This window comes from Pelodiscus sinensis, chromosome 1, assembly GCF_052426305.1.
Source record: "Pelodiscus sinensis isolate ZL-2025 chromosome 1, ASM5242630v1, whole genome shotgun sequence".
NCBI lineage: Eukaryota > Metazoa > Chordata > Testudines > Trionychidae > Pelodiscus > Pelodiscus sinensis.
This window is the reverse complement of record NC_143052.1, coordinates 168,625,304-168,649,440: the sequence shown is the minus strand read 5'-3', so window position 1 is coordinate 168,649,440 and position 24,137 is coordinate 168,625,304. Positions and strand designations below refer to the sequence as shown.

Sequence of the window (24,137 nt, the reverse complement as noted above, 5' to 3'; positions counted from 1 at the left end):
TAAGATGAAGTGTAGGAAAGACAAGGAAACGGATAAAAGGAAGAACTCCTGGACAAGCACACTTTGACCAAAAGGTGTCTAGCATAGATTTAGACACAGCAGGTCTTGCTTTTATTTGGGGAAGCTCCTTAAAGGCATCACTGACAAGACATATTCAGTGGCTATTGGTACTCAGATATGAACACTGTATTGGAAAGGATTTTCCATCAGAGATAAAATGGCTCAAGTAAAGCTCAAGTCAGATTAATATTCTTTACATTTCTGTGGTGTTTAGAAGTCAGGTTAGGGCTCCATTATGCACAAATTCACAATAAAGGACAGTCCCTATCCCACAGAGTTTACACTCTAAAGGATCTGATGTCAGTTATAAAACAAGGGGACTACAGCCCACAAGATGGAGATGTTAACTTTTTCAGGTTGGAATGGCATTGAATGGCACTTCAGACACCAGAGTATTGAGAACATGAGGTCAAGTTTGCCCGTGATAAAAAGATCAAAAAGATTTTATGGCTTGAAACCTGTTACACCAATGGCTCTAATTTTAAGGCTTTCAAAAAAATTAGTTGCCCATGGATGATGATCCTGAAAGCAAGTGTCATAACTGCTGCCCACAGGAAACAAAAATAGTAGGCAGGAGTGAGGGGAAAGAAAAAGTTCAAAAATAAGAAATAGCACTACATCAGACCATGTAGGGTGGGGATCAGCAGGGGCAATCTGTCACCACACATGCTTCATATCTGAGCAAAATATCAGATGCTGCCTGTTTGTTTGTGGATGATGGAGTAAGTTCACATTAGAAAGGAAGGCCATTGCATATATTTAAGAAAGTTAGCGTGCTGCATCCCACTTGCCTTGACTCAGGTTGGAACTAATTGGAAGCTTTGTCTGAACCAAATCTGCAGAATCAGTCCTTATGGGTACGTCTCCCCTGGTGTTAGATACCCAAAGCTGGCTTGTGCCTGGTGACACAGGCTAAGGGACTGTTTAACTGTGGGGGATAGATACTGAGGCTCAGGCAGTAACGCAAGCTCTGGAGCCCTCCCACATCCTAGTGTTTCAGAGCCCGGGCTCCAATCTGAGCTTAAATATCTACACCACAATAAAACAGTTGCCTACCTCATCTCAGTTGGCTCAGGTCAGCAATAGGCTTATAATCACTGTGTAGACAAGGGGCACTTTTCCTTCCCATTATGGTGGCACTTTCAGTGAACTGTTAACAGTAGATGATGAACAGAAGACATTTGGCCAATCATCCCACTCTGCCTTTTGGGGATTTTCTTCATTCCTACTTCTCACTTATTCACTATACCTCGATACTCTGTCCACCTTCACAAATAAATGCATCATGAGAGGATCTGAGCCTGCATTCCTACACATTCCAAATTCCCCCTGAAGTCAGCGGGGGATGCAATGATGGACTTACATTTTTTTTCTTGAAATTATATATGTTTGTCACTACACTAGCTTTACCCTGAAACATAGGATTCTATGGATGTGTTTTTCTTCCTTAGAAATGACTGTTCCTTTTTTCTTCTTACTTTCCTCATTTTTATGTTAGGAGCTCCATGGGCTATGGTCTCCTTTTGCTTTAAATAAAAAAGCATCAATTTTATTTTTAAACATTGTTTAAATTACTTTTGAAAAATAAAAATGTTCAGAATCATTACTAAATTGCCGTTTTCAAAAAAAAACAATCAATATTTTGCCTCAGTATAATCCTAAGGAACTTACACGCACCATAAATCCTTGGAGGAAGAACTTAAATAATAAGCAGTACTAAAACATGTTGAAATGACAACAACAACAAAACCAACAACAACAACAAAACACAATAGTGTACTGTAGCTCCTCAATTCAAAGGAAGTCCTATATGGAGCAGATGTGGCAAAGTAGTACTATATCTAAGATTTCACTGGCTGAATAAACTAGAATGATTATGCTACTGGCCATCAGTTCAAGGAAACAATATGTGCAGCACAAAAGATGAAAAAGCAACAAACAGCAATAGTGGACTATACTTCTTGTCACGTTATTAAATTTGAGGGAAATAGCCAGATCACTGATGCACCCATAGGTGGGGGTGTTGGCCCCAAAAAATGGTATAAAAGGGGGCCATGTGAGGTGTTGAATAGAAGCTCACTGTCTGCTAATCCTATGTACGCTAGTCATGTGATTGTATAATGTCTGTGTGTGTAGTTAGGAATCTGTAATCTGTGTGGATACTGAATATTTCTCTGCATGTGAATATTTCTCTGCATTGGGCAGAGCTCGGCCTATGGACATGCTAATTAGTGAGGACCTGTGGGACAATGGCACTCAATGGGACAAGGACACACCTAAAGAATGAGGGCTGACACCTAAGGGCTGCCAGCAAGGAACACAGGGATAAGTCTGCTGGCCAGGTGACCTGCTGCAGCCAAGAAGAGACCAAGAAGGATGTATAAAGAGGACATGTGGTGGACTCCATCTTTTGTTCTCAGCTCAGCACTTCATCCAAGAGGCAGCAATGCAGGAATCGAAGAGCCGGAAAGAACTGTGGACCCATCCTGATCCTAGGATGCGCAACAAGGACTTTTGAGCCAGCAGCTGTAACATCTCTGCTAGAGCCTGCATCAAGAACTGGGAAATTTGATGCGTCTAATGTACTATCCTTTAACAACCTTACTCTCATGCTTTTCTTTAGTGTAATAATAAACCTTTAGATGTTAGATGCTAAAGGATTGGCTCAGCGTGATTTGTGGGTAAGATCCAGAGGGTAAATTGACCAGGGATCTGTGGCTGGTTTCTTGGAACGGGACAGAACTTGTTCGGAGTAGGTGGGATTGGGTTCTAAGACCCCCCCACCAGTGTATGAGGCCCGGGGCCATCTGGGGCATGGATATTGCTGGGGTGTCGGAAGGGTTTTCTTGTGAGGCTTCAGGCAGGCTGCTGAAGCACTCTGTGGGACTGGTTTGTGGCCTGTTTGGAAAGGTTACCAATCTGGAGGCTGTAAGGAGCCCTGAATTTGAGCAATTCGCCCTGAGCGGACGCCCTCAGCGGTGCCCAGACACGGCCCGGTCCGTCACACATCTATGTAAGCAGGCCATAATAAAATCCCAGAAGGCGAGCATGGCCATTGACAAAAAAGGAAGCAATAAAGCCAGAAATAATACTATGGCTAAATGGAAAGGTTCAAGAGCAGTAGTGGGCATCTAGTCCATTGGGGTTTTACATATGAACCACAATGCATTTTGTTTACCATTGCCCATGCACAGGATTGCTACATTTGCTGGTTTCCATTCACATTGGGGTTTCCCCACCACCAGTATTACTAAGTGATACACACAGAGCAAGGGCACATGAAGTGAGATGCATGCTGACTCTCAGTGTTGTGTGCGCAGAGTTGTGTGCTCCCTCTGAATCCTGCTGTTAAGATTCATTCAGCACACCCCACAAATTCTAGGTATGAAAGTGCAGTTAGCAAAACTATCCTGGGAGACCATCTTTGTTACAATAATCTTGTGGCCCACTGAAATGAAGAAGGGCCACTCACTAGCCTCGATCGCCCATCACTGTTCAAGAGGTTTTTCAAGTCACATCGTCATCCATCAGACAACAGAAATCAAGTGTAAGTGAATCTAATAGAAAGAAATTAGTTGTAATAGTAAAATGTAACAGTTGAAAAAGAATTTGAAGAGCAAGTAGCCAGAAATGAACAATATGTAATTTCTTTAAGTCTACCAGGATTCTGCTTGAATATCAGAAGTGAAGGTAACAACTGAGAAAATAAGTAGTTTCTTTGCATGATTTCCAGCACACATGATGTTAGGGAGATATCTACTCTTTTCAAGTAATAAAGAAGAAGCATTGCCAGAGACCAAGATTGTAGGATATCAATGTTAATCTCCTCTGTATCAAAGAATATCATTATCAGAAGTGATAGTAAGATAACTATAAAAAAGTAAAGAGTTTAAATTTAAATACAAGATAGAGAGCAAGTTGGATCGAGGTTAAACAGCTTTATCCAAGACAATATACCCTGTAAGAAGCACAATTTACTGGAACAATTTGCCAAAACCAGGGTGTTTCTCCATCACTGATAATTTGTTATTCAAGATTGCATTTTAAAAAAAGATAGTTTCTGCTTCAGAAATAATTATTTTAGTTCTATGAGCTGTATTGTACAGGAGGTCAGACTAGATGATCACAATAGTAATTTCTGAATTTGGAATCTATGAAAAATTAATGTTAGCTCAGTGGAGCTCAACCACTCTCAAACCATGACCACCATAAAGAAGGGGATACTGAATGTAACCCCCCAAACCTCATTTGCACTTTCACCTCATTCATGATTCTTTGGATGAGAACATAAACTACAGAAGGCTCTTGGTGTATGAGATGAATAGCTGGAAATGAAACACGATAGGGCTATGCAAAACAAACTACTGTGCTTGAGTTGAATTTTTCAGGTTTAAGCAGACTCTTGGCCTCTTACTAAAACTCAATAGGGGTTTTTGGTTGGCTAGCTCATAGTACCAAAAGGAAGGGGAAAGGTCAATGAGAAATCAGGATCCTGACAGTAGCCAGGAACAATGGGGAGAAGCCAATCAGTGCTCCAGGACAGCCTGAATGACAGAGAGGGCAGGCTAATGAGGGGGTCAGAACAAGTGAACAATCTGCAGTATTCCTGCAACACAACCAGGGCCTGGTGGGATGTGAGGAAGAGAATATGAACTTCTCTTACAGCGATTGCCATTTGTGATGTCCCTGGGCCATGGAGCAAGTTGACATGTTTCCTTTCCTCTTTCCCTTGCCTTTTAACTGTCCCTTCCTTTCACCTTTTCCATTTGTCTTTATTTTTAAAATCGGTCGCTGCTTAATAAATTGTATTTGCTTTGGACACTATGTAATGATCAGTGGATAACGGCAGTGTTGTGCTGAATGTGAACAGCTGTTCAAGCTCTGTGAGGAAAGGGAAGGAGCAGGGTTGGAGGGTGAACCAGGCAATTTGTGGCATTCCAAAAGGGCTGTGAGGGAGGGAGAGGTGTAGGTAATGCAGGGCTCCATACTCCAGTGTGCCCACTGGAGCTCCACCTGGGGAAAGGAGGCAACAGGTGGAACTCCAATGGGCCACAAGCTGCTGTGGCCCATTGAGATAAACATAAACCCATTGCCACTCCTACAACCCATTCTTTGTTCTTGAATGCCCTATTGACTATATGTTTATGTGGCTAACAGCCCCTTTCTCCTAGCTAGATCCTATCCCTTCAACTCATTCCAGCTGGGGAAAAGCCCAAAGTCATGAAGCAGTCAGTTCATGAAAAAATAGTGGAAGCAGCCCTGAAAAATGCAGAGGGAGAAGAGCAGTGACACTCTCCTTCCCTTTGAAGCTGCAGAAATTTCTCAACTTCTTCTTGTGATTAGGATAGACAGGGGGCTGCTGTGGGCAACATTTCTGGGCAGGCAGAAGTTTGGACAAAAATCTGTCCTGAAGTCAAAGCTGACACTTGGTACTCCCTGAGGCACAAGATGCAGGCACAGAATGGTCTTGTCAGCATTGGCTCAGCTTCCTAAGAGAGCCATCCTATAGAGATGGTGGGGAGAGTGCAGCCACCCCCTCCTTAAGCATAGCATGTGAGCCTGCATGGTCTCAGGCTTGTGAGCCTGCATGGTCTCATCCTTTACTATCACAAAAGGCTCTTAGGAACTGTGGATTTTGCAAGGCCTACTCCTATCTTCCTTTGTCATCTCCCACACAGAGAAAAAAGCAAAAATTAGACAGGAGTAAATTCAAAGATTTTTCTCCTTTCATGGACTTTTTGTCTCAGGAAAGCAGCATGGAGCTTCGCGCTTTCCTGTTGCTTCTCGGGATTTTATTTTGGTTTTTGCATATAGGGCATGATGGAGCATTCCCTGTCAGCTGCGCACTCGTGTGGCCACTCAGAAGAGATTCAAATACCACCCAACTCATTAGCAGAATGCCCACAACTAGGTATTGTTTCTACTGGTGGTGCAAATTCACTCATGCCTCAGTGGACATAAAAAATTTACTTCACACATGGATGGAAAAAATCCACACATGGATGGAAAAGATTAGAGGGAATTTGCTGGTACGCTGCTTATTTATCTCTGGAGAGTCACATATTACTCTTAAACACTAGCTTGATTTTGTATTTCACTCCTCCCCGTTTTGTTTGTGGCCTAGGATACCAAAGCAGATGGATAATAAAAGTCTCAAAAAACATGCACTACACTTAAGAATAGTGTCATTTTGGAGTAAATTGATTTGAACAATGTTCTACCACCCACAGCCATTATGAGGAAAGAATTACCTTAATTTTACAAGCACATTTCTTGCCTGGCTGATCTGATTTTCAAGAAAAATATGGTATGCTGCAAACAGTTTCTGCTCAATCACTCTCCAGATAAGCACTTCCCATTTACACAATGAGCTGGTCTTTTCACATAATGATAGAGTGACATAGATCAAACTGCTTTCAAAACTCAAAAGAAAGGAAATAATGGTGGGCTACTATCAATCATAGCCTCCTTTTTTACATAGCCATACCTTTCACCAACCATCCGTTGTATGTATTTATCTACAGGTCTGATGCACACAGAGAGGTTCATGAGTTCAGACTGGTACTTCTGTAAAACTGCACAGATAAAGAGAAAAAAAATCTGACCTTCTATGGAAATCACACACACACTTTGATTAGCAGATGGTTGGTGATAGTTGCAATGATGCCAAATAAAGTAAGATTGCAAAATTGTCCAGCATTCAATAACTGGCAGAAATGAAGGTTTAATCAGCCTTTACAAAGAGCCAGCATGAGGACTAGGCACACTTATGCTGTCAAATTAGATCTTAACTATGATGTAAGTAATACATAGCTACTTAACCCAATTTAACCCTTTCCAAATGGGCTACAAACATGAAATATTTAAGGCAAAAACCAACCATTCGTGGCAATAAAATAATACAGTGAATTTATGGTCTAACTGGAATGGATCAAGATTCATCTCTTTTGCACAGAAGGAAAAATAAGAATAGCAGGACCCGCAAGAAAACAGAAGGAACTTACATTTGTTTTCTGTGGTTGTCTTCACCACACAACGTACAAGTCAATGTTGTAAATGTAATTCCCATGCTTGGTAGCTTTCCAAATAATTTGGCTCTGACTCAATGCCATGAATTCATTTTTATTATATTGGTAAAGAGAACACTAAAATGAGATACCTTTGGCAACATTCATCTCTTGGATTTAGCCACTGTGTAGAATATCAAGAAAGAATCTGTAAATCGTGAAAAATAATCCTGTTTTCAAAGAGTATTAACTCAGTATTTCAATATTGAATTTAAGGATAATTTCAAGAGATCTTACACTAGTCCTGCGTCAGAATTAATTCTGGACTAAATCTTCATCAGCTGTGTATTTTAATTCAGGATGGGAATCCTAATGACAAAGTTATTTTCTGTAAAAAGCTCACGGAGAATGGTGCACTGAAACAAGTACCTTCTACCCAGAAAGATATCCCTTTAATAAGATAATAGTTTCTATATTTCCACTGCAGCCTTACTGCATAACATTTGAATAGTCACTTTGTAATTCCCCTCCCCCACTTTTCATAAATATGCACCTGAGGGAGAATTTGTTCACAGGAATGCTCAAGGAAAGAGCAGAAGTGTGACTAGTAATCTTGTGAACAGGGTTTCAGATCAAATATCTCCAAGGCAATCACGTGTACTTTGAGGCTATGGGAGTCATCAAGTCAGGGAGCAAAAATATTTGTATTTTTTAAATGACCAGTCACACAGCTAGCTATGCCACAAGCAATACTCAAAGCAGAGAGACTATGAACAAATGTATGTGTCAGATCTCAGCTCTCTGTTCATTGCGCCTGTGTTCATGGGAAGTCTGCCTGCACATCGGGGGACTCTCCATCCTGCAGTGTAGTTTTAATTCATGACAGGGGCAGTTATTGAGGCTTAGACATTGTGCTCTTTCATGGAGTCTGTACACTCGCTCTTTGGTTTTGTTGCTTTCTTTAATATTGCACTGACTCTGCTGAGCAGAAGGATTGCTGATGTTATTCCCTTTCCTGAAGAGATACTCAGCAGCACAAGACTTCACTTTGACGGAATCCAGCAGCAATCTGAGAACCAGGACAAAGAGACTAGGAGAGAGGCAGAGGCAACAAAGAAACAGGTGTGGGCACAGTGTCACCAGCAGCTGGAAGGTGGCCTGTATGCAAGTGGTATAAGGTAATTACCATGGCTGTATGACACAACAGTACTGAGAGGACCCCAATGAAAATTAAGATCATGGCATTAAATCCCGGTAGACAATAGAGGCCAATATTTAACTGTCCTATACCACCTTCCTCTCATAAAGCCTTGTCAACACCTGCTTCTGTTGGGATGCCTAGCTTTGATTGATCTGGTGGCCATTTGCTACTACCATAACTACTAACAACTGTGGTAGCTACCATACACACTGATGCCACTAATCTATACAAACGCATCCATCTATTACTATTACCTCTCCCGCACTCCGCCATCATTTCCAATTTGTTTATCCAGCTATAGCATCTTGTCATAATTTGAACAAGCTGAAAAATTTCCATGCACTGTTTTCCCAAAAGATTGTTTGATGAAATTGTAAGTATTTTTCCATGAAAATGTCAATTCTTATTAAAAACACTGGCAAGGGAAATTTCAAAATTAAACATATTGATTTGGAGGCCACATTACATTTCTTTCTATAAAAACCTTGAAACAGTGAAATATATTTTCTTTTTTTAGCTGCAGATTGGCTCAAGACTTCCAACAGACAAGTGAATTTTGGAAAATTCTCATGGCAAAATTTGTTTTTCTGCTCTTCTCATCTTAGATGAGCTCTGCAAGGGAAGGAAATGTTTGTGTTTTACTCATTTGGCCAGTGCTTAAAAAAATGGGGTCATGTATTATTCTCACTGATCCCATATACAAAGGTGGGACCAAAAAAATCACTTCCCTACTTCTCACTGCTCCCTTGTTTATACATCATTACGTTCGCTCTTTGTGCCACAGCATCACATATTTTCAGCGTCTCATCCACTACATCCCACAACTCTGTTTCAGATGCTCTTCTCAAGAGCTCATCTCTATTCTATAGACATAGCTACCTTTTTTTTTTGTTCAGTAATATATGATTTTGCCTTTGACTGGGTTAAAAACATATTTTATTTAAATGGGCCCAGCTTACCAAAAATCTAGATCATTCTGTATAACAGCCCTGCCCTCATCACTATTTATCACTCTACCAATTTCTGGATCATCTGCAGATGCTATCAGCAATTATTTTTTATTTACTTCAAGATCATCAGTAACAATATTCAACTGCATTGGGATTAGTATTGAACCCTGCAGAATTCCACCAGAAACACTTCCCATTCGATGATCCATGTCTACGAAGGACTGCTTTTTGAGATCTGTCAGTTAGCAAATTCTTCACCCATTGAACACAAGCATTACTGGTATTATGCGGTGCTTTTAAAAAAAATTGGAATGGAAGGAGAAACAGCACTAATATTTAATCAGTAGGCACACCTGTTTGCAATCTCTAGCAATGAGCTGCTTTTCAATTACTAGGCTCCTTACCTCTTGATCGATTGATTTCTAGTTTTAAAACACCTAACAGGACATAAAGTATTTAAGAATTCTAGTGCCATTGGAAATAGGTAGTTAATGCAGCTCCTGTAACTCTGATGTCTCATACACCCAGTGAGATGCCTTACTCGATAAGCAAGTCATTGAGGTATGCACCAGCATCAGTCACTGAATGGCTTTAAAAAGTGTTGCTGTTTGCAATACACTTTATACTAGTCTAATCTTGAGGTAACAAAGGCATGAATAAGTGCAGCAAGGTCTGCATCCAAAGGAAAAGGTTGTAGCCCCCGACCAGCTACAAGAAGTCAAAAGCAGCCTGAATTATTAGTACTATGTGATTGTTAAATAACAGCTGGGGATCGAAAGTCAACCCTAAACTGCGAACACTAGAAATAATGGCTGACATACTACTTCAAAACAAAATGACCATCCCAGCTGAAGCTAGGGCACTGGAACAGTTCTATTAATACGGGTGCTGAGAGCCATTGAAACAAACTGTAAGCCCTGTATGATGGAAATCACTGCAAACCAGGGAGTGCAGGAGCATCCCTAGTTCCTCAACAGCAGCAATTTCAAATGTAATTAATTATTTTCAAATATTTCTGCATGGCATAGTGAGACATCCTATACATAACAAACCTCAGACCTCTCCTGCTATAGGGGAATTGATTTAAGCACTGCTAATGGTACTTATCAATGGCATACACAGGCATCATCTGCTCTGAGAACTGTAGGGAATTCCCCCACCATTGCAAGTCAAGTGCTAGCAGTGATGGGAGCACTAGTTTTAATCAGCTGTCAAATGTTTAACACAATTTTCTAGCTCTGCTCCTTGAAGGTCTAGATGACAATGAGGCAGCAAGGGGGCAGATTATAATGCCCCTCCCCCTGTTGCTAGCAGTCATGGTGATGAAATGACACAACCAACAGTGGTAGAATCTCCTACAATTCTCATCTTTGACACCGTGAGACCCTGGACACCATTTTCACTCCTTTTTTTAACTCCAATTTTAAAAACACTGTACAGGTTGAACCTCTCTAGTCCAGCACTCTCTGGTCTGGCAACATCTGTGGTCTGGCATGATTGTAATTAGCCAGATATCCATTTATCATGGGTATGGCCAAGTTTCCTGGGGTCCCATAGAGTTTGTTTACAGCCCCAATCCTGACTCTCAGTGTTCTGTGCTGTTATTTAGCTCTAATTTACCCCTAAATATCTTCTAAGAGCCCAGTACACAGGGGGGCTTCGAAGTAGGAATAAGAGATCCTCCGGAATAGGGCTTTATTCCGGAGGATCAGGCCAGTCTAGACGCTTTTTTCCGGCTTTTCCCCAAGCTGGAAAAAAGCAGCGGCCATGTTTATTTAAATCCCGCTGGGGATATTTAAATCCCCCGTGGATTTCCCTATTCTGAAGTTGAAAATTAGCATGCCCCTTTCGGAAAAGGGGCCAGTGTAGACGTAGCCGGGAAGTGTCAGCAATGCCACTAGACAATATTGACATCCCTTGGTCCAGCAAATTCTCTGGTTTGGCACCGGTCAGGTCCTGAGGGTGCTGGACTTGAGAGGTGCAACCTGTACTAAATGGCATGAGTCAGATCAATCTGCAAGGTACAGCTAGGTTACAAGTCTATTTTTCAAATTACATCTCCCTTTTGCTTAAAATGAATATGTACCTTAACCTACTTCCATTATTTGTACTACAGATCAAGGCTCTGTTGTGCTATGCACCGTATACACAAACAGATGGTCTTTGCCCAAAGAACTTACTATCTATAAGAGGGGTGTCCAAACTTTTTTCAAAGAGGGCCAGATTTGATTAAGTGAACATGCGTGAGGGCCGACCATTTTGCCTGACATTCTTTGAACCATTAAAATTAAATGCAAATTAACTATTTTATGCAAAGTTTATTGCAAACAGCATACTTTTCATTTCGTCACATGGATGACAAATCTAAACAGGTGTTAAATCACTCTGCCTTTCATATCTGAAGGCCAGATGAAAAAAAAAATCCAGGAAGCTGAAATATATGTCAGGAACATTGTAAAGTACATTACATATTATTGGTAATAAAGGTTGTCTGTCAACTTTTAAGTTCAAAAAATATGAACAGGAACATAACACCAAGTATACATGTTGTGTCCAAATATATTTATAACTGATTTAAACCAACTGACATTAACTGAGATTTTACAATGTATTCATCTCATATGGATTCGTTGGGGGCCATAAAAGATAGATATTGCCAAATTACCTGGGGGGGCCGTATTAAACCGGAACATGGGCCGCAATTGGCCCGCGGGCCGGACTTTGGACATGCCTGATCTATAATAAATGAGAAGAGGGAGGTGAGCAGAAGTCACTCAACCCAGGTCCCCCAGCAGGTCAGTGACAGAGCCAAAAATAGCACTCAGGTCTCTTGGGTCCCATGTCAGTGCCCAATGGATCACACTTCTCTCCATTGAACAGAGTTTAATGGGTAAAGATTAACACCTGAATACAACTTTTGTTTGCTGCATTTCAAAGAGACTTGTGAGAAAGGAAAAAGTTAAGAAGCTCAAGTATTAATCTGACATTTTCTGAAATACTGCAAAATAACTATACATTTCTGTAAAAAGCATGCTGAAATATTAAGTAGAATAACCAGCTTTTTTACCCTGAAACACTCTAAATCCTTATACTCATATTGTAAACAGTAATGTCACACCAAATTACAGCATTGTACTGAATAATACGATCTAACTTCCCAGAAGAGTTACTCATATCCTGGGGTGAACTGCACACTCAATACAAAGGTCTGTGTCATTGACTCAAGTTAGCAAAACGGCTAACTTTGCTTTCCTAAACCCCATTCAAAATTGAATGTTGCATAAAAGTAAACTGAGATTATTTCAGTAATGACAAATATAGGCTGTAGGTTTCAGGACTTGATTGTGATATTTAAAATGGCAGTACTTGAAATGTCATTCCCAAAGGATTTGACCCCAAAATTATACCACTGGAAATAAATCTGATTCCCATCTCATGTAAGTGTTACACTGAAATCAGTGTAGTTCCTTGCTATTTATACTGGTGTGAGAAGTGAGTCAGGCTCAGTTTGCCACGCCAGAAGCAGTGATCTCCAAGGAGAGTAAAATCCACAAATTTCATTATCGCACTGCAAACACACTATTGGTACATTCACTAGATGGTAAATAATTATTGCAACATTTCAGATAATATGATCCATGAATCAAACTACTGCAGTAAAAAACCCGTAAATCATATTCAAACCAACATTTCCATGAAAGCAAGACATCAATTTTGGACTATTAAGCTCTTCAGAATTACATGCAGACACTTCACTTCGTCAGTCTTGACTAATCCATGGGAGGGCTGTTTTTAATGAGCATCAGCCAATCAAATAAAATATCCAAGTCATCTTCTTGAGTAACTGAATGGAAAAAAACCTCTGGAGAGAATCCAGGTGATGGTGATTTAATAAGTGATATTATTCCCTTAAAGTTATTAATAAACTAGAGCCACAGCATGGCACGGGATAAGAGTGAAGGGGGAACAGTGTTCAGTTTTAACCAGAGGCAGGCTAGACATTATAATGGTCATACCCTCCTTCCTGGTCCAACCATGCAGAAAATTTCACACACAAAACAAACAAAAACTGTAAGAGAAGATCAACTTAAAGTTTTGCTTACTGAATCTCATGGTGACGCTCTCTCCCATAACACCCCTATGTTACACGCAGCAATTTGCTTCCATGGGAAAGTAATATTAGGGACTTATACGTTGCATGCATTGATTTAAATGAAATTCAGCAGCTAGCAATGAATAATCAGTGCCATGTGACTACCTAGCTTTCCATTGCCTAACAAATGGTTCAGGTAAAAAAAAAAAAAAATTAGTTCAAGAATCTTTAAATGTTTCTATAAAAGGTTTCCATGAGCAGACAGACGATGACATTCCTACTGAGATCATTCTTCAGTTACTCATTTTTTTAAAACGGTCAGTGTACATTTTTTGGGGCAACTGCATGAGATGTTTATTTGTTGAGGGTAGGTTATCTGAATCTGTTTTTTACTGTGGCTGCACATTATTGTTCTACCTCACAATGGGATGAATCATAGAATACTAGGATTGGAAGGGACCTCGAGAGGTCATCGAGTCCAGTCCCCTACCCTCATAGCAGGATCAAATACTGTCTAGACCAGGGGCTCTTAACCTTTTTACCTTCATACCTCCCCTGAAAGTAAACTTCATGTTCACCCCCCCCCCCCCGAGCCATTTTGTGCACAGCCTAGCCCCACCCCCCTCACCTGACAGGAAGCTAAGGGACGTGGCTAGGACTATAAGAACTCTGCCAAGGAGCTCAGTCAGGGCCCAGCCTGTGAGGGAGACAGAGGCCTGCCCAGAGCTCCTTGCTGATGAGACTGAGACCTGGCCTGCGCCTCCCACAGCCGCCTTCCGTCAGGCCAGCAAAGGCTTCCCTGCCTGGGCCGCAGAGGCCTGGCCGAGTTGGCCAGCAGGGCTACCCTCTGACCTAGAAGAACCCAAGGCTCTACTGGTGCCTGGCGATTCGGAGGACTGGCCTGAGCTGAAGGCCTGGCTCGAACCCTGAGGCCTGCCTGAACCCTGGGACCTGGTGAACCAGCTGAATGCAGCTGTCCAAGCTAATTCCCAAATCTGATGGCTGGTGGCGCTGTGGGGTGAATGAACCCTGTTACAATGCCTAAATGAATAATATGAGCTTTTTACTTTGAACCTTTTCCTAATAAATTTTACGTAATATTTGAAGATGAAAGTTCACCTCACTGGTTAAGAAACCCTGGTCTAGACCATCCCTGATAAACATTTGTTTAACCTACTCTTAAATATCTCCAGAGATGGGGATTCCACACCCTCCCTGGGCAATTTATTCCAGTGTTTTACTACCCTGACAGTTAGGAACTTTTTCCTAATGTCCAACCTAAACCTCCCTTGCTGCAGTTTAAGCCCCCTCCTGCTTGTTCTATCTTCAAAAGCCAATATGAACAAGTTTTCTCCCTCCTCCTTATGACACCCTTTTAGGTACCTAAAAACAGCTATCATGTCCCCCCTCGATCTTCTCTTTTCTAAACTAAACAAACCCAATTCTTTCAGCCTTCCTTCATAGGTCATGTTCTCTAAACCTTTAATCATTCTTGTTGCTCTTCCCTGGACCCTCTCCAATTTCTCTACATCTTTCTTGAAATGTGGTGCCAAGAACTGGACACAATACTCCAACTGAGGCTTAACCAGAACAGAGTAGAGCGGAAGAATGGCTTCTCGTGTCTTGCTCACAACACACCTGTTAATGCATCCCAGAATCATGTTTGCTTTTTTTGCAACAGCATCACACTGCTGACTCATATTCAGCTTGTGGTCCACTATAACCCCTAGATCCCTTTCTGCCATACTCCTTCCTAGACAGTTGCTTCCCATTCTGTATGTGTGAAACTGATTGTTCCTTCCTAAGTGGAGCACTTTGCATTTGTCTTTATTAAACTTCATCCTGTTTACCTCAGACCATTTCTCCAATTTGTCCAGATCATTTTGAATTATTACCCTATCCTCCCAGCTTGGTATCATCTGCAAACTTAATAAGTGTACTTTCTATGCCAATATCTAAATCGTTGATGAAGATATTGAACAGAGCTGGTCCCAAAACAGACCCCTGCGGAACCCCACTTGTTATACCTTTCCAGCAGGATTGAGAACCATTAATAACTACTCTCTGAGTACGGTTATCCAGCCAGTTATGCACCCACCTTATAGTAGTCACAGGGAATATCTATACCACAGAGAAAACCCCCATGGTGCAGAGTCTCAGAGCTGGGTTAGTTGACTGAGGCTTGCAGGGCTAAAAATACCTGTGTAGAACAGTTCTGCTCTGGCTGAACCCTGTGCTGCAAGACTCCATCCCTCCTCCTCTCCCCTTCCCCCCTGACTCACCAGGTTTCAGAGCCTGGACTCCTGCCCAAGTGGGAGCATCTCCACTACTGAGCCCTCCAGCCTGAACCCACAAATCAACTAAGTGACCCAGGCTCTGGGACTCAGTGATGTGAGCTCTTCTTCACAGAACAGATATATCCCCAGAGACTGAGGGAACAAGCACTAGGGATTTTAGAAGTGTGAAACTATCCATGTAAAGATTTGCCTTCTAGAATTCTATTTTGTTTCTTTCCTTTGTCCCTTTCTCTATAAATGTAATGCCCTAAAGCTTCCCCATAGTTCTTACAGAATATGTATAAACATTCATTAATCCATTGACCCCCTACAGTAAATTACAATAGAGGGCCCATTCTATATACATCCTCCTTAGGGCTGGAACAACTGAAAACACAACTAACTGATTATATGAGATCCTACAGCCTATGACTAGAGAATGAGACAGTTACAGTCCGTACCATCCAGACAGAATAATCTTGGCTCTTTTTTGGATGTCAGCTAGGGTCATGTAATGGAATAAGAATGACACAAGTTTCATATCTACAGTTTAAAAGTCCCCATTTATGTTGCATTTAAGGGATATTTTAAAATTCACACATTTTAAAGCACCCCTTATTCATTTTCTTTTCCCCCCATCATTCTTGTCTCCTTTCTTTTAAGTTACACCTGTCCCTTCATTATGCGCATACATTGAAGTTACACCTACCTTTTTCCATTTTCACTCTATAAATACAGCTATCTAAAAGAGTTGTCTACATTTCTAAAGTTTCAGCTGTTGAAAACATTAAGATACTTATTAGATGACTCAGTCTTAGTACTTCAGACAGGCCTGGTGTATTTAATCTTCTTGTTTGAATCTTAAAATAGCACTGCTCCCTTGATCAGTATCTGTTAGATCACAGAGCTACTTATTTCATCTACCATAGACATCAGAAGAATAAAGTGAAAAACATTTTGTTCCGATTTTTTGTCCTATACACTATACCCGCCTCCTTTTAAAAAAATAACTAACTACATAAAGCTCCAGAAGTCCTAACCACGATGACAAGGTGTACTTTTCCTGTTACATATTCCCCACAGAATGTGAAATTATTTTCACAAAAATCTCGTGTTTAAAACTCTGAATATTAAATGTGGGAGGGGAAGGATGGTTACATTTTCCTGGTCAAGGAAAATGGTTCAGTTGCATGTGAAAGTCTCAACTCACTTGGGTGAAAATGGGACATCAGAGACAGTTTGCAAATAAAAGTTGTTTGAATAATTGCAGAGGGCAAAGAAACTGTCTTTCAGTTTGATAAAAATATACCCAGTATTGAGGACAGGGGAAGAGACTACCATGGGACACTTGGGCTCTTACATCACTTTGATTTAAGTTTCTCATTGAAAGGAGATGTGGATTTACAAAAGAAAATCCCTGGTATTGCTCTAACACTACTCCTGGAATTCAGACCTAGAGTCTAGGGACCATACCCTAGCCGCTGCAGATCAGTTACATCTTCATTGTCACTAGTGAAAATACCCCGCGTGTGAAGGAATCCCCACCTCCACCCCAAGTATAGGAACGGCATAGCCCTGGGTATGAGGAACAAGTGGATCGGGGCAGACGGTATTTCAGCTTTCCCCAAATAGAGGACAGCTCTGTGGACTCTAAGCTCCACTGAGGTCAAAGCCAACATTAGGTAATCCAAGGATTGGGGAGCTTCTCCCACACTGTCATATCCAGAGACAGAGCAGAGAAAAAGATCTCAAAGATAATGGACATCAAGTTTCAATAACTCACTCTACCTTATCCTTCACAGAAGAGTTTCTGCCGTATTATAAAATTCTGCCATATTACTTTTCCCCCATACAATTTCTGTCTAATATACTTTGACTCCTGTTCCCTCTTGCTTTTAAATTTCTTGCACATAGTAATCAATACTAAATCTTATTTTAATGTCACACAGGGGAAAGTCAGCAGTAGCTCCATGGAAGTGAGTGGAGTTATACTGGTAAACTAGCATAAAATCTGACAACCTTAATATTAATAATCTCCTCTACATGACATCATCATATGGGCAAATCTAGCCAATCTTCATTAGTTGGGATAGTCAGATTCCTGTGTATCAGACCCAATGCCAAAGTAAAGCTTATGTTTTACATTGGCTAGAAGCCCAAACAATTTCTCCAATGTTTTGTAATCCAAGAAGTCTTACACGTTTCCAGTCACTTCATAAGGGTGAGTGTGGAACAAGTTGTGGTGACTAGAGGAGATCTGGCATTCAGAGTTCAAGTAATATGAACATGAACTTCTTTTAAGTTGTATTGTAGTCAAGGAAGATAAAATAAGGCTTAAAAGCACCTCTTTCAACTTATTTCAAAACTCCAGTCATTATGCTACAAAGAGTTTGGTGTAAAAGGTATTCCTTCTAGCTTGCTCTTATAACAAAGGTGAGAAGATGTGGGATTTTAAATGTCTTAGTACTGAATTAGAATTTTTTTCAGCATAAAATTGAGGTATAATACTTCAGAGGCTTAGAACTTTATAGCATGATATAATTGGGTGCTGGCAGTTGAAAAGTTAATAGAACCTTTTATTTTCCTTATTTCAAGCCTTTGTGAACACTGGAACTGACACAGTACAGTAATTCCACAGTATGACAAAGACATTTACAATATTTAAACATATGGATAACCCTTTCAAGATTAGGTACTTTCATGATAAGTCTGCTTCAGATTTTCACTGCAGCGGTAACCCAAATTTCAAAAAAATGGGACAGAAAATGCAAATGAACCACAGTAGCAAATGAACCAGAGTCCAAAGCTGCAAAAATGCAGATTAAAATGCACAAACTTCATTGTGCTTGTGATTATATCAGTATGACTTGGATGTATGCTGGCATTAAGTTAACCTGTATGAAAGACACAAAACATTTAAACAGATGAAGAGGAATGATAGTTAGACTTCTTTTGTCATTCTAATGGCTCTGAAAGAAATGAAATGAAGCTATTAACCTCTTAGTGGAAAGTTCAGATTTTTATTACAGACATCTTAGAAGCATCATTACCTTCCTCTCAGTTATATTAACCTTTTAAAATCCTTTTGATTTTTGTGGTTTAAAATGTCTTCTCAAAGCAGTACTTCAAAGCATTAGTGGCTTCGTTTCAGGAAGCAGAAATAGTGTATTGCCAATTACACTGATGAAAAAAAAATCAAGAAATATGGTTACAGTTATGTCTTATTCCAATGGCTGTTATAATTCAAAGTAATGAGTGGGCAAGCCAACTAATATAGTATTAGATTAGGTAATACAAAGTAAGATGAGACAGTGTGACCATACAGTGGGAAAATAGCTAGCCACATTACACATGGATGCTTGAAAAAAAGAAAAGCACCATAAAGTGTTTTTTTAAAGTTCTGTATTATAATAAACCAAAAGTCTGCAACAGATGCTGTTTATTCTCATCATAAGTCAAAGAAAACAATTTTAAATGTACTGTTTATTTAAGAAAATAGAGTAGTTTGACATTTATAAAGAGAATGTCTGACCCTAGCTAGTGCAGGACTGGGCAAAGAAATGAAGGTGATTTGCAAGGGTTAACCCCAGAAGGCCACCACCACACCTGTGCATCCACAAGTACCAGTGATTTCGGTTCCTGTTGGCCACAGATCACGATAGGAGTTGTAGAAAGTGGCACAGATTGGCACACCGCTTCCCGCAGCTCCCACTGGCTGGAAATAGCAATCGGCAGCCAATGGGAGATGCAAATGCCTGTACCTGTGGAGGCGCAGGTAAATATAGCAATGACTGCCCACCAGGTGCTAACACTGGTGGATCCAGCCTGTGAGCTGGTATTTGCCCATCCCTAAGCTAGACACAACTAGGAGCAAATTTGCAGTGGCTGGCACCACCTGCCACAAATCAAGATTACAGATCTTACCACTTCATAGGGTTTGGTGGAAAACTGAGTTTTTCAAAGTATCTCCTTTGTTCAGAAAATTTCAATTTTTTGCCAAAACCAGACACTTGGAAAACAAAACACTTCTGGCCAAACCCAGAAAAAATATTTGAAGTGCTTATGTGGTGCCTCATAGGAGTTGTCGTTCAGGTACCACACTTGTCCCTATTCTCTCTTCTGGCCAGGTTCCTGAGGATGACTTCTGCACCCTAAAATGCACCAAAAGAACTCTCCAAGGGTGGGGGCGGGAAAGCCAATGGTGCACTATGGAACATGGAGTACATCCAGACAGCCTGCTCTAGAGACACAAATGGGGAGATGAAGTACCCATGCACATCCCATAGGGCAGGCATCACAGGGCATCTCCTAAATTGAAGTACAGGCAGTCCCCGGGTTATGTACAAGATAGGGACTGTAGGTTTGTTCTTAAGTTGAATTTGTATGTAAGTCGGAACTGGCGTCCAGATTCAGCCGCTGCTGAAACTGATCAGTGGCTGACTACAGGAAGCCCGAGGCAGAGTTGCTCTGCCCTGGGCTGCCTGGAATCAGCCGCTGATCAGTTTCAACAGCAGCTGAATCTGGACGCCTAGGACAGAGCAGCTGGGGCACTGCTGGGTAGGTCCCCGCAGGGGCGGCGCTGCGGGGACCAACCGGGCAGCACCCCAGCTGCTCTGCCCCAGAGCAACTCTGCCTCGGGCTTCCTGTAGTCAGCCACTGATCAGTTTAAGCAGCGGCTGACTTGGGGACACCTGGGGAAGAGCAGCTGGGGTGCTGCCCAGTTGGTCCAGTAGCGCCGAGGAGCGGCGCTGCAGGACCAACCCAGCAGCCCCAGCTGCTCTACCCCCGGCGAGAAAAGCCTGGTCTGCTGGGGGGCGCACTAGCTGCGCCCCCCCAGCAGACCAGGGAAACCCGGTCGGCGGGACCATGGAGATGCGCCGCGGTCCCGCCCACATCCTCCCCAGCTTTGCTCCGTGTCTCCCTGGTCTGCAGACAAGGGAGACGCGGGGCAGCTTTTCTCGCCCCGGAGTACATGGGTGGTGGGACCACAAGGTCCCGCAGTCCGTGTCCTCCGGGGCGAGAAAAGCCCCGTTCGTAACTGTGGATCCGACATAAGTCAGATCCGCGTAAGTCAGGGACTGCCTGTATTTCATGTTGGGCTTTGATTTTTTATTCTTTAATTTGAAAAAGCTGAAATTGCCCCCCACTCTTCTTTCTTCCATTTTTCTAACCAGCTTTTGGTGCAGTAGTTATTCCTTTTATTACCTGACTGCAGACACACACTCAAATATTTAAGAGATGTAACTAAAGCATGGGCCCCCATTAACTGTGGGCACAAATTGCACTAGCAATCAGGGCTATAGGGCCTCAGGACATCTGACATTCACACAAATAGCGCAGACAGATACTATACACAATTCCTGATACAGCTGCATTAATACAATTCATCCATGATAACTCCTTTTCCAGCCCTAATAATCTGCAGGGCCAGCTTCACCCATCATCCTGAATTATGCCATTTGTGAACTGGATCAGTAATTAAGCCACTCTACTTGCTGCATGCATTTACATTCTCCACGGGCTGGTTGAAATTTTGCCTCCCTCAGGGTGCACTTACACTGTATTTTAGCTTGAAATCTACACAATTTGAGCTATGCAAATTGAGTAGTTTATTTTGAGTTAATTTTGAAATAGTGTATTTTGTAATTTTGCTCTGTCTACACAGCTCCAAATTTCAAAATAGACCACTATTCCAAAACATCCCTTACTCCTCGTGGAACGAGGTTAAGTGGGACACCAGAATAGCAAGCCTGTTATTTTGAAACCTATTCTGAGTTAATGGGAGTGCTGTCAAGATGCAGAATAGCTATTTCGGGAAACCTGAAGTATCCCAATATAGCACCACAGTGTAGACATACCCTCAGTGAGTTTTTTCTAGTGCATCAGCTTCCTGTAATGTAGTCCCTTTGAGAAAAAAAGATTACTTTTGATTTCTGAACAGGGTGGAACGTTGTTTGTACAGCATTAATCTATTTAGTATGGTAAATCCCCAACCTGTTTAATAATCCTGTAGGTCAATGCATGGAAACTGGAATTTGTTCTTGCTCATTTAAAATGTTCGACCTATACTTCTTTTTTAAAGTTTTATCTATAAACTTAAATAGAGTAAATGTTAACTATCAAATTGGCAGGTTTTAACATCTTTTGGTAGGTGGATTTGTGCATGTGAAAGATACTTATAGTAGACTGGCTCATTAGACTTCATGGCAGAAGGTGCACTGGGCTCCAGAAAAGAAAAAGTAAGTACAGCTCCACTGTATTCATACAGATATACCAAACTTCAGTGAGAACAAAAGGCAAACCAGGAATTCACGATAAACAGATTGTCAAACTAGTCTTTAAATAAATTTCTACAGGGTCTCCTCCCCACCCCCCAAAAAAAGCCTCCACCACACTGATTTCTTATGGTAAGACAGGACTTTATATCCTCAAGATGCTTGTTACCATGACTTGCTCTTAACAAGCCCTCTTCCAAAGGGAGTTCTCACAGCCTTTCCCCGTGCAGTACAATGAGGAGCAGTGCACAATGGAAATCAATGAGCCACCGAGTTTAAAAACAAAGAAAAAAATAGTTCAATAACTGGGGGTAATTGCAGCTGCGAGGACAAACTGAGCCAACTATCCACCTGCAGTTATAGCATCAGAAAGGAAGCTAGAGGACTAATCCAATCATATCCCTAAAATAATCCCTTCCTTTACTCAGGAGAGGGGGATTGAAAAATTAACCAAAGCTCATTTTTTCACATGCCAGATTGACTGCCTTAGATACACAAAATCGTGTTCTCCACAGAACCAGCACCACAATAGCTGTGTCACAGGGGAGCTGCTGGAGGCAGAACATGAATGCTGCTTTCTGCCTTGTTGTGAGAAGACTGTGGCCGTGATTCAGCAAAAGAGGAATAGCCATCACCTCAGGACTTCCCACCGTAACTGCTCTCAGTGGCTATTCCAGGAGCTGGGGATCACAAGAGTGTTGTAGCATTTCAGCCATGTTGCTGCTGTGCGTAAGGGGTGATGCCGTATGGAGTACGAAGCATACTTCCTATGAATTCCTGGAATAGCTTGGATCAGGGACTGGAATCTGGCCAATAGAACCAAACGACACTGTCAGCTACATAGCTATGTAACTTCTACTCACCTTTAATGGGAATGACAATACATCTGTGTATCAAAGAGCAGAATTTGTCCGGTAATGCACTCTGAGTGTCAGAGGCCACCCAGCTGACAGACTACTTGCTGCAAAATTGCAGTAATTTATTCTTGATCTTTATACCATAAAAGCTTTCACAACTTTGTCTGCCAAGGGGTGTGAACTATTGCACCTTTCTCTGCATCATGATAGAGAGAAGGATTATTTTCATACACAAACACCAAAGGAGAAGGTGGCTGGCAACTAATACCTAAACTTATGGGTATACAGCTCTAGTGAAGCATAAGTGAAACTTCCTGGAATATAATGGTGCTTGCAGTATAATATACCCTTTTCATCTAATCCCATTTGTAGCCAGGATAGTAGCCTGACTGTGACCCTATATGCTACTGCAATATGTATATAAAATATGCATTGTAAAGTATCATTTGGAAACTAATACCACCATGGTCAATATTGTGAAATGTATGTGACAATGCTAGCTATGAAACTGTCAATACTCACTGATATTACACTGTGACTAAAAGATGCTTAAAAGAGGCTTGTCACAGGGTGCTAATGAGCAGGTTTTCCTCAAAGGAAAGAGCACCACACTTCAAACTAGGATTGATCAAATTCAGCAGGATTGGTATTGAAAATTCAGGTAGAACACTCAGTGTAACATTGCAGCAGGAAGCATCACATTGGAACATACCAAGGGAGACTTTAATCCCAATGGAGTCTGACCCCTACAGGTTATAGGAGACTGAACACCAGGAAATCAATTTGTCCCTTGAAACAAAGGCAGACTTTAAGATTTAAGGGGACACACAGAAATACTTTGGATTACCCTTCATCTGAGGCGAGGATGGGGGAGGAGGAAAACAGCACCTTGGATTCTGTGGGGATCCTGATAAAAAGGATCAAAAGAAACTGCTGGGAAAGGAACATTGGTGAAGAAACCTTGAACAAATACTTCAGTTTGTTACATTAGGCCTTAGCCATTAGAAAGAATAAATGTAAAAATACACTATCTTTATTCGTTTTATGTGGTATCACTTTCCCTAGGTCCTTTCGTTAATACGCTTGTTTTATTTTACTGTAAACCAACTTAAAGCTCTGTTTGAAGGGATGGGTGGGTTTATCCCCAATTACATTAATGTAATTTTCTGACTCTTTAAAAGAGCAGCAAACTTAGTACAGCCTGTGAGTGTACAGTGACAGAAGTTGGAGTTCACTGATTTGTTACCTGCTAGGCAAGGTTTGGGCTGGGAGAGCCTTGTGGAGTTTGCAGTGAAAACAAATTTGTGTGATAGTTTCATTTCCAGAAAAGCTCACTCCTACTGAGGCAGAGAGATAAACTCAATGACTCACAGCTCTGGATGTTCCCAGCAATGAGTTACACTGATTAAAATCCACAG

The 24,137-nt window shown here is 41.4% G+C and overlaps 1 non-coding gene across 1 annotated transcript; it reads left to right on the top strand.

Annotated features, from left to right (window-relative positions):
* Positions 1-1,405: 1,405 nt before the first annotated feature.
* Positions 1,406-1,481, top strand: LOC149525671 (small nucleolar RNA SNORD36). Its single transcript, XR_016348587.1, has one exon. It is a non-coding gene; the product is annotated as a small nucleolar RNA SNORD36 (small nucleolar RNA).
* The last annotated feature ends 22,656 nt before the right edge of the window (positions 1,482-24,137 follow it).